Source organism: Thrips palmi, unplaced genomic scaffold (assembly GCF_012932325.1).
Source record: "Thrips palmi isolate BJ-2018 unplaced genomic scaffold, TpBJ-2018v1 HiC_scaffold_19, whole genome shotgun sequence".
Classification (NCBI taxonomy): domain Eukaryota; kingdom Metazoa; phylum Arthropoda; class Insecta; order Thysanoptera; family Thripidae; genus Thrips; species Thrips palmi.
Genome location: NW_023144628.1, coordinates 668648 through 677500, shown reverse-complemented (window position 1 = coordinate 677500; position 8853 = coordinate 668648).

Sequence of the window (8853 nt, the reverse complement as noted above, 5' to 3'; positions counted from 1 at the left end):
CCAAAACTCTAGACGCGTTTTGAGCTCCAGAGTCGCTAAACAGGGCTCGAACCGAACGTGTGACCCCACCAATGGATTCCTCGTTCGGAGAGCAATCCATTGGTGGGGTCACACGTTCGGTTCGAGTCCCATTTAGCGACTCTGGAGCTCAAAACGCGTCCAGAGTTTTGGCCGCCTCCACCAGTCTTCTGGCCCACTGTGCGGCCGTGCTCGCCGAGGAGGGCGCGTCGGCGGCGGCCGAGGCGGCGGCCCAGTGCCCCTCTGGCGCGCCCACTGATTCCGAGAGTCGTTTTCGTCGCTCCGTCTCTCTCGCGCTCCCGGCGCATCCCGTAGTGGTGCGGGAGAGACAGAGCGACGAAAACGACTCTCGGAATCAGTCTGCGGTGCGTGCGCGCGGCAGGCGGCAGGCAGGCGGCGAGCGGGAGAAAGAGGAATAGAAATTGGACATTGTTTTGGCGGAGTATCACACAGACACGCACACACTAGCGCACCGATACACACACTCGCACAGGCCGGCCCGCGTTGGCCGAGAGAGCAGTGTGTGCGTGTGACGCAACGCGACACGCGCGCACGCACACTGGTGCACGCACGGACAACGGAGGAGGCGCGCAGCTCACAGTGGATTTGCCAGAGAACAGGTGGAGGCGGCCAAAACACCAAACGTGTTTTGAGTGGCAGATTCGCTAAATGGGACTCGAACCGAACGTGTGACCCCACCAACGGATTGCTCTCCGAACGAGGAATCCATTGGTGGGGGTCACACGATCGGTTTGAGTCCCATTTAGCGACTCTGGCGCTCAAAACGCGTCTAGAGTTTTGGCCGCCAGCGCCGGTCTTTTGGCCCACCGTACCAGGGAGAGACACGGAGAGGCACAAACCCACACGGGCCTGCCCTCCTTGCTCGCTCGAGGGGCAGTGGAGAGGAAACGAATTGGTCCGCGGCATGGCGAGCATGGCGGCTGGCATGACGACGAGTTGAGATCCCAACCTGCAGCATATGAAATGTGTCTCTTGCCTCGGTGAGGATCAAAGAGAGCTGTCGATACAAGTCGTGAGCGCGCGTTCCGTGTTGACATTCACGGTCTTTCGGGCTGTCATCTCCTTCTCCTCGCGGGTGAAGAAGCTTCGGACACTTCGGACCGGACGGCGAGGACGGCCACGGCGAGGAGGAGGGGACTCCTTCACCCTGACTGGCCATACTGCGAGTGGGGGCTTGTAGTCGCTTGAGGCCCTTCCCCGCCGGGATAAAGTGTCACCTTAGTAAGGACGGCCATGTCTCGTTTTGCAGTGCAGGCGGGCATGTGTCGGGCCCGAAATGGCATATACGATCATATGGGGTCTACCCCTTAATGGTAATGGTAATGGCGCGCCTGCAGGCGGACTGCGCCGCAAGCCTCGTCTGTGCCGCGGGTCTGCCTGCCTGCACGGCGATTGCGATTGCGCTCCGTGCGCCTTGACTTGCCAGCACGGCACAGTGGGCCAGAAGCCGGTGGAGGCGGCCAAAACTCTAGACGCGTTTTGAGCTCCAGAGTCGCTAAATGGGACTCGAACCGAACGTGTGACCCCACCAATGGACTGCTCTCCGAACGAGGAATCCATTGGTGGGGTCACACGTTCGGTTCGAGTCCCATTTAGCGACTCTGGAGCTCAAAACGCGTCTAGAGTTTTGGCCGCCTCCACCGGCTTCTGGCCCACTGTGCGGTCGGCGGTCGCATTGTGCTGCCCGCTGCCCGCAGACTGAGTCCGAGAGTCGTTTTCGTCGCTCTGTCTCGCTCGCACCTCACCGGGACGCCCCATGAGTGCGAGAGAGACAGAGCGACGAAACGGCCTCTCGGGCTCAGCCCGCTGCCCCATCGGCAGTGAAAGCACAAGCACGGCGCGAACCCACGCCGCGCCTCGCTCCAGTATGTGTATTGTGGCGGCGCGGCGGCGCGGCGCGCACCACACCGCAGGATGCAGCCTCCAGTCGGGCCGTCCCACGAGAGCGAGAGAGAGACATCCCCTTCGGAATCAGGCTGCAGGAGGCGGTCGAGGCCGTGTGGGTGGTGGCGTGGCGGTGCCGCGTGTGTGGGAAAGCGGCGGGGCAGGCAGCCGAATGATGCAGTCTCTCTCGCACTCATGCAGCTCATGCAGCTCACTGAAAGGGAGCGAGAGAGACAGAGAACCGCTCGGCAGGCCGACGCTCTGCCTCTCTCGCATCCCTTGCGCGACGCCCCATGAGTGCGAGAGAGAGAGAGAGAGAGAGAGAGAGAGAGAGAGAGAGAGAGAGAGAGAGAGAGAGAGAGAGAGAGAGAGAGAGGAGAGAGAGAGAGAGAGAGAGAGAGAGAGAGAGAGAGAGAGAGAGAGGAGAGAGAGAGAGAGAGAGAGAGGAGAGAGAGGGAGAGGACGTACGGGCAGCGGGGGGGGGGGGGGGGCACTGCCTCGCAGATGCTGCCGTACCCTCGAAGGGGCCAAGTACCACACCGACACGAACACGTGTTACTTGTCGACCGGGACATGTGTTGGCGCTATCGAAGAGGACGGCCGCCGGAGATACCCCGCGCGCAAGGGATGCCTGCTGAGAGTCACTCGGTGGCGGTGTGTCGCCGAGACCTTTCAACCTCTGATTGGGCGGCTGACCTAACCTAGATCACTCCGCACAGTGGGCCAGAAGAGCGGTGGAGGCGGCCAAAATCTCCCACGCGTTTTGAGCTCCAGAGTCGCTAAATGGGAGTCGAACCGAACGTGTGACCCCACCAAGGGATTGCTCTCTGAACAAGGAATCCATCGGAGGGATCACACGTTCGGTTCGAGTCCCATTCGGCGACTGGAGCCCACAACGCGTCTAGAGTTTCGGCCGTTTCCACCGGTCTTCTGGCCCACTGTGCTCCCGCCGAAGGATAGAATAGTTCCGCGACCCACCGTGTGGCAAATGGAGCCAGAGCGACTTTTACACTCGCAGGTCATCTGCGTTCCGCGGGGAGCATCGATGGGGCCGTTTGTATCCTGATAGCGCCCTGTCCGCCGGGTCCGTTTTCGGCGCGCGCCGTCTGTAGTCTGATTCCGGGAATCGTTTTCTTCGCTCTGTCTCTCTCGCACTCATGCGGCGTCCCGCGTCGGTCCCGCGTATGTGCGAGAGAGTAAGAGCGACGAGTTGGAGTCAGTCTGCTGGTCCAGCAGAGTGGGTGCCGAGCGCAGCGGTCTTTAGTCTCTGTCTCTCTCGCCACAGCGCGGGACGAGCCATGAGCGAGAGTGAGAAAGACACAGCCAAGAGGCACTGCCCCCTTGCACGACGCGCCCGCGCTGCCGGCGCCACCGACAGCAAGAGCGACGATGCGAGATATGAGACAAAAAGGCGCTCGGAAGACGCTTTTGCGGATGGAAATGTATTCTGCGCATTGTGGGGCGCGGCGCGGCGGGGCGGGGCGGGGCGGGGCGGGGCGGGGCGGGGCGGGGCGGGGCGGGGCGGGGCGGGGCGGGGCGCGGCCGGGCGGCCCTCTCTCAGCTCGACTGTCACCGTGATCTGAGTTATGGACGGCACCCGGGGATGGGCTCGCGGCCCGCGGGGACCTGAGCTAGTCCCACAAAGCATGTCCACCATCCATCCATCCAGCGCCCCGGCCGGGGCTCGAACCGCGAAGACGGCCTTTCCACCGCCTGACGCGCGTCGCGCGCTGGCCAGTCTGACCTGCCGAACCGACCGGGGAAAGGCCGCGCGAAAGGCACGGACCACGGACGGACTGTCAGCGCGGCGCTCGACAAAAACAGCAATGTGTGAAGCGAATATAAAAAGCCTCGTCGCCGCCGCATTTGTCCGGCCAGGCTCGCCGACGCTCGCGCGCTCCCTGTCCGGTCCAGCCAGTTCCGGCTGGCCTGGCCCCTGCCTGGCTTGGCTCGCCCCTTCACTTCCACAGTGTGCCGCAGAGTGCCACAGTGTGCCACAGCCCCGCCCTGGCCGGCCCGGACGCCCGGACACGATCGGCCAAAGGCAGCCAAGGAGCAGGCAGGCAGTGGCGGAGGCACCTGTCGAACCACCGGACCAGCACACTGATTCCGAGAGTCGTCTTCGTCGCTCTGTCTCTCTCGCACCCACAAGAACGCCCCATGAGTTCAAGAGAGACACAGCTGCTACGGAAACGACGCCCGAAAGCAGTCTGCAGGGGCGCAAGCCGCGCAAGCTAGCTGCCTGCCACTCGTGCAAAATCGAAACAAGGGAGGTGCCGGAATTTTCCGAAGATCGGAAGGCCATTTCGTTCCCAACTTGTTCTCATGTTGACTTAATTATTTTTCGCGATTTCTTAGCACAGTGTGGCGTGCAGCACTTGTTGTTATCTCGGCGGGGCGATCTCCGCGGGGCAAGCTGCCGCTCGCGGGCGGCGCGTCCAGCCTCTCACTTTCATTTCGGACCACCGAGCAGCGGGGGCCATGGCGCCTTCGCGGCCAGCGGGGAAATAGGCAAACATGCTTTTCCCTGCGTTTTCCTTTTGTTTTTAGTTTTCTTTCCGCGGAACAGCATCATATACACTCAGACGGACGGACGGACGGACGGACGGACAGACAGACAGACGGACGGACAGACGGACAGACAGACAGACAGACAGACAGACAGACAGACGGACAGACAGACAGACAGACAGACAGACAGACAGACAGACAGACAGACAGACAGACAGACAGACAGACAGACAGACGGACGGACAGACGGACAGACAGACAGACAGACAGACAGACAGACAGACAGACAGACCGACAGACAGACAGACAGACAGACAGACAGACAGACAGACAGACAGACAGACAGACAGACAGACAGACGAGGAGCGTTCTGGGAAACAGGTGCAACAACGAACGACGGATCCTCGCGCGTATAGTGTAGCTACAACACAACATTGACAGGGACCGCTTTCCAGCTTTCGAGTCGCGCGGGCTGTATTACATAGTAGTGACTGAGCCGCGTGCTATTTTGTAACCTCCCTCCCAGATGAACGGGTGATTTTTAAGAATCTCTCTCTCTCTCTCTCTCTCTCTCTCTCTCTCTCTCTCTCTCTCTCTCTCTCTCTCTCTCTCTCTCCACTTTACCCGAATTCACAACGACTTCGTTGGTCCAAGCAAGACGCACCACTGTATACAGTGAGTAAGTAGACTGGCTGTCCCTTTCGTCTCATTTATTAGACAGTGAACCCCGCGACCTCTTCTCCCTTTTCAAAAGCCACTCGCACACGCACACACACACACACACACACACACACGAGCGCGCACACTCAAACAGAGTAAAACAATCGCCTCGGTCATTAGTCAGCTGGAAGAACTAGGTACTCGCAGGTCATCGCTGGTGCCGCTCGCCGTTAAAGGGTGAAAACAAACCAGTGAAAGCCATCGCGCCGTTTAGTCACACCTTCGGCCCGCGGCCCGCCACGCCACGCCACGCCACGCCACGCCACGCCACTGCGATGCGTGCTCCGTGTTCCGCACCTGTTTTTGCCGCACGTTCCGTTTCGTGGAACAAACAAACAACAACAACACAACAACTGAACAGCGACGTCAGCGACATGGAGGCGGACCGTGCGACGCGTAATGGAAGTTCGTGTTGGTGAAGTGATAACTGGACTGGCTTTATCACGGGCCCGGCCGGGCGGCTCTTCGACCTGGAATCCCCTGCAGCGAGTTGACGACCGGTAGCAGCAGCAGACTGATTCCGAGAGTGGTTTCCGTCTCTCCCGCACGCGTGGGGCGTGCCTTGTGGGTGCGAGAGAGACAGGACGACGAAGACGACTCTCGGAATCAGGCAGGCAGGCCGTTCTCGGCGAGGAATGCCTGGCGTGAGACAGCGCGGCGGCGCGGCGCGGGGATCGCACGATAACCAGCAGCCTTGGTCGTGAACCTGGCGGGGCGGTGCTTCGCGGAGCTTCGCGGAGCTTGGCGGTCGCTCGCGTGATGTGAGCGGCACGGCGCGCCGAGCTGCACGCCGACCGCACGCCGCCCGCAGCCTTTCAACGACGCCGTCAGACGGCGCGCCTCCCACAACCGGAGCACAGTGGGCCAGAAGACCGGCGGAGGCGGTCGAAACCAGAGCCTGCGATCGGGTGGGTAAGGCGGCCGAGCGCTACCCGGCCGGCCTGGCACTCTTTGACTTGCTCACCCGGCCACAGCCGGCCCATACCCAGACCCAGACCCACCCGCTGTTGAGGTGGCCGGGTAACGCGCTACCCACCACGGGTGCACAGACCAGAGGCCGGAATCGGGTCTCGTTGGCCGCTCCGCCTGCCCCGCTCGGCGGGGCGGGCGAACTTCGGCTCGGCTCGCCCGAGCTAGCTTGGCCATACCCGTCCCCGCCCGACGAGACTCGTGCATGTCAACGGGGCTCGTTGGCCGCTGGAGGTGAGGGGGTGAAGGGGTGACGGATTTTGGCTAGGCCGAGCGAGGCGACGAGCCGCCGACGGCCGGCGGCGGCCGCTTCCCAGCACCGAGGCGGCTGGCCGGCTGTGCCTGGCTTGCGTTCCAAGCGACAAGGTGTCTCTGTCGCACAGCAGCGGCTGTGTCGGGCCTCTCTGTTTCGGACGACTCCTTCGGACGCACTCAGTGGCTGCTTGCTGTTGGCTTGACTCGGCGGCACCGGCGAAGCGCGGCTCGCCTGCCCGCGTCCGTCTGTCTGCCGTGCCTCTGGCTGATCTGGCCAACGGGGCCCGTTGGCGATCGGACGCGTTCGGCTCACTCGGCAACCTTCGGAGCATCGGTATCCACCGTTCGGCTTTCTCGGACCTCTCTCTCGCACAGTGTCGCTGCGGCGGAGGCGAGCTACAGGGGTTCGGCAACGGGTCCCGATTCCGGCCTCTGGCACAGACCCAGCGTGCCGACGACGGCTCGACCCGAGCCCAGCGCGGCCCGCTGCCGTCGCCGGCGAGGCAGGCGGCAGTCAGCGAGCCGCCAGTCGACACACTGTCTCTCTCGCACTCGTTGGCTGCTTACGGAAGAGAGAGAGCGAGATGCCACTCGCCTGACGCCCGTCAGTCGCTTGGCGCGGCTGTGGTTGGTTTTGCCTCGCCGTCGGCGCTGTGGCTCGTCGATCGGGCGCTGGTCGCCGCCGCTGGCCGCTACGTGTGAGTGTGTGTGTGTGTGTCAGTCTAGGTCCGGCCGGCCAGCGCCGACTGAACCTGTGCTGGCACCGGGTAAGAGCGCTCACCCGGCCGGGGACGGCGGGTGAGAACGCGGCAGCTTACCCACCCGATCGCAGGCTCTGGTCGAAACCCCGGACGCGTTTGGAGCTCCAGAGTCGCTAAATGGGACTCGAACCGAACGTGTGACCCCACCAATGGATTCCTCGTTCGGAGAGCAATCCATTCATGGGGTCACACGTTCGGTTCGAGTCCCACACTGTAATTCAAAAGGTGAGACATCTCACCAATTTTCGGCGATACAAAATGTATCACCGAAAAAAAGGTCGTACACGAATGTATCACCGAAAAAATGGTCGTACACGCATGTATCACCGAAAAAAAGGTGAGACATCAGCGAGATTGGGCCTTGTTTTCCTGGGAAAGTATCACCCATTTTTCGGTGATACATTTGTGTACGACCTTTTTTCCGGTGATACATGAGTGTACGACCTTTTTTTCGGTGATACATGCGTGTACGATCATTTTTACGGTGATACATTTTAGTATAACGTTTTTTCGGTGAGACAGTTATGTCTCACCCCTCAGAGAGTGAGATGTATCACTATTTGATTTTCAGTGCATTTAGCGACTCTGGAGCCCAAAACGCGTCCGCCGGCCAGGCTGATCGTCGGGTTGCATCGCCCCCACCTCTTTTTCCTCCAGCCGGGTGACGCGCAACGCCGTCAGAACGGGCGTGACTTTTACCGCTGGCCTCAGACAAAACAAAAGTCGGGCCCGTCGACGCGACGCACGCCGCAGTCTGAGTCTGGCTGCAAAATAAGAGCGCGAAAACAGAAGACACACCGCGAGGGTCTGGCCTGGAGGCTGGCCTGGAGGCTGGCCTCCAGGCCTTTGGTGGGGTTACACGTTCGATTCTAGTCCTATTTAGCGACTCTGGAGCTCAAAACGCGTCTGGAGCTTTAGCCGCTTCCCCCACTGTTCTCCGAAATGACTGGTGTGACGACGCCGGCTGCCGCTGCTCGTGGAGCTGCCCTGCCCTAGGTTGAGGTTGAGGTGAACGCTCTGCCCCACCGGGGGAAAGGGAGGCGGCGCGGGAGAGAGTGTTACACACGCGCACCTAAACACACACACACACACACACACACACAAACCAAACGCGTCACACACACACACACACACACACACATGGCCGTTGTTTTTATAGATGAAACCTTGTCCCGCGCGGCGCGCGCATGTCGGTGTCCTGGTAAAAAAGTGCATATAAATCAGCTACCCGCCCGCGGCGGAGACGAGTGGGGGAGAGGGAGGGATGGGGGAGGGGGCTGATTATGAGCTGAGCGCCTCACCCCTGCCGGTAATTAGCCTAAGTGACGCCCCTGCGTGTTGACGTCGTTCCTCATCCCGCGCGTCCGTCTGTCTGTCTGTCTGTCTGTGTGAATGTGTTTGTGTGTGTGTGAGAGAGAGAGAGAGAGAGAGAGAGAGAGAGAGAGAGAGAGAGAGAGAGAGAGAGAGAGAGAGAGAGAAAGAGAGACTACAGGCGCCGTCGCGACGCTTCGTAAGCGAAAAAAGGGAATGAATGGGGAGAGGGATGGTTCGCGCATGCAAGGTTACGTTACCGCGGCAACACAGAGCAACGCCACGGGCAAAAGCGCAGCGCGCATTGTCCGCTAGGTGCAGCCCTCCGAGGCAGAGGCCGGAATCGGGTCTCGTTGGCCGCTCCGCCTGCCCCGCTCGGCGGGGCGGGCGAACTTCGGCTCGG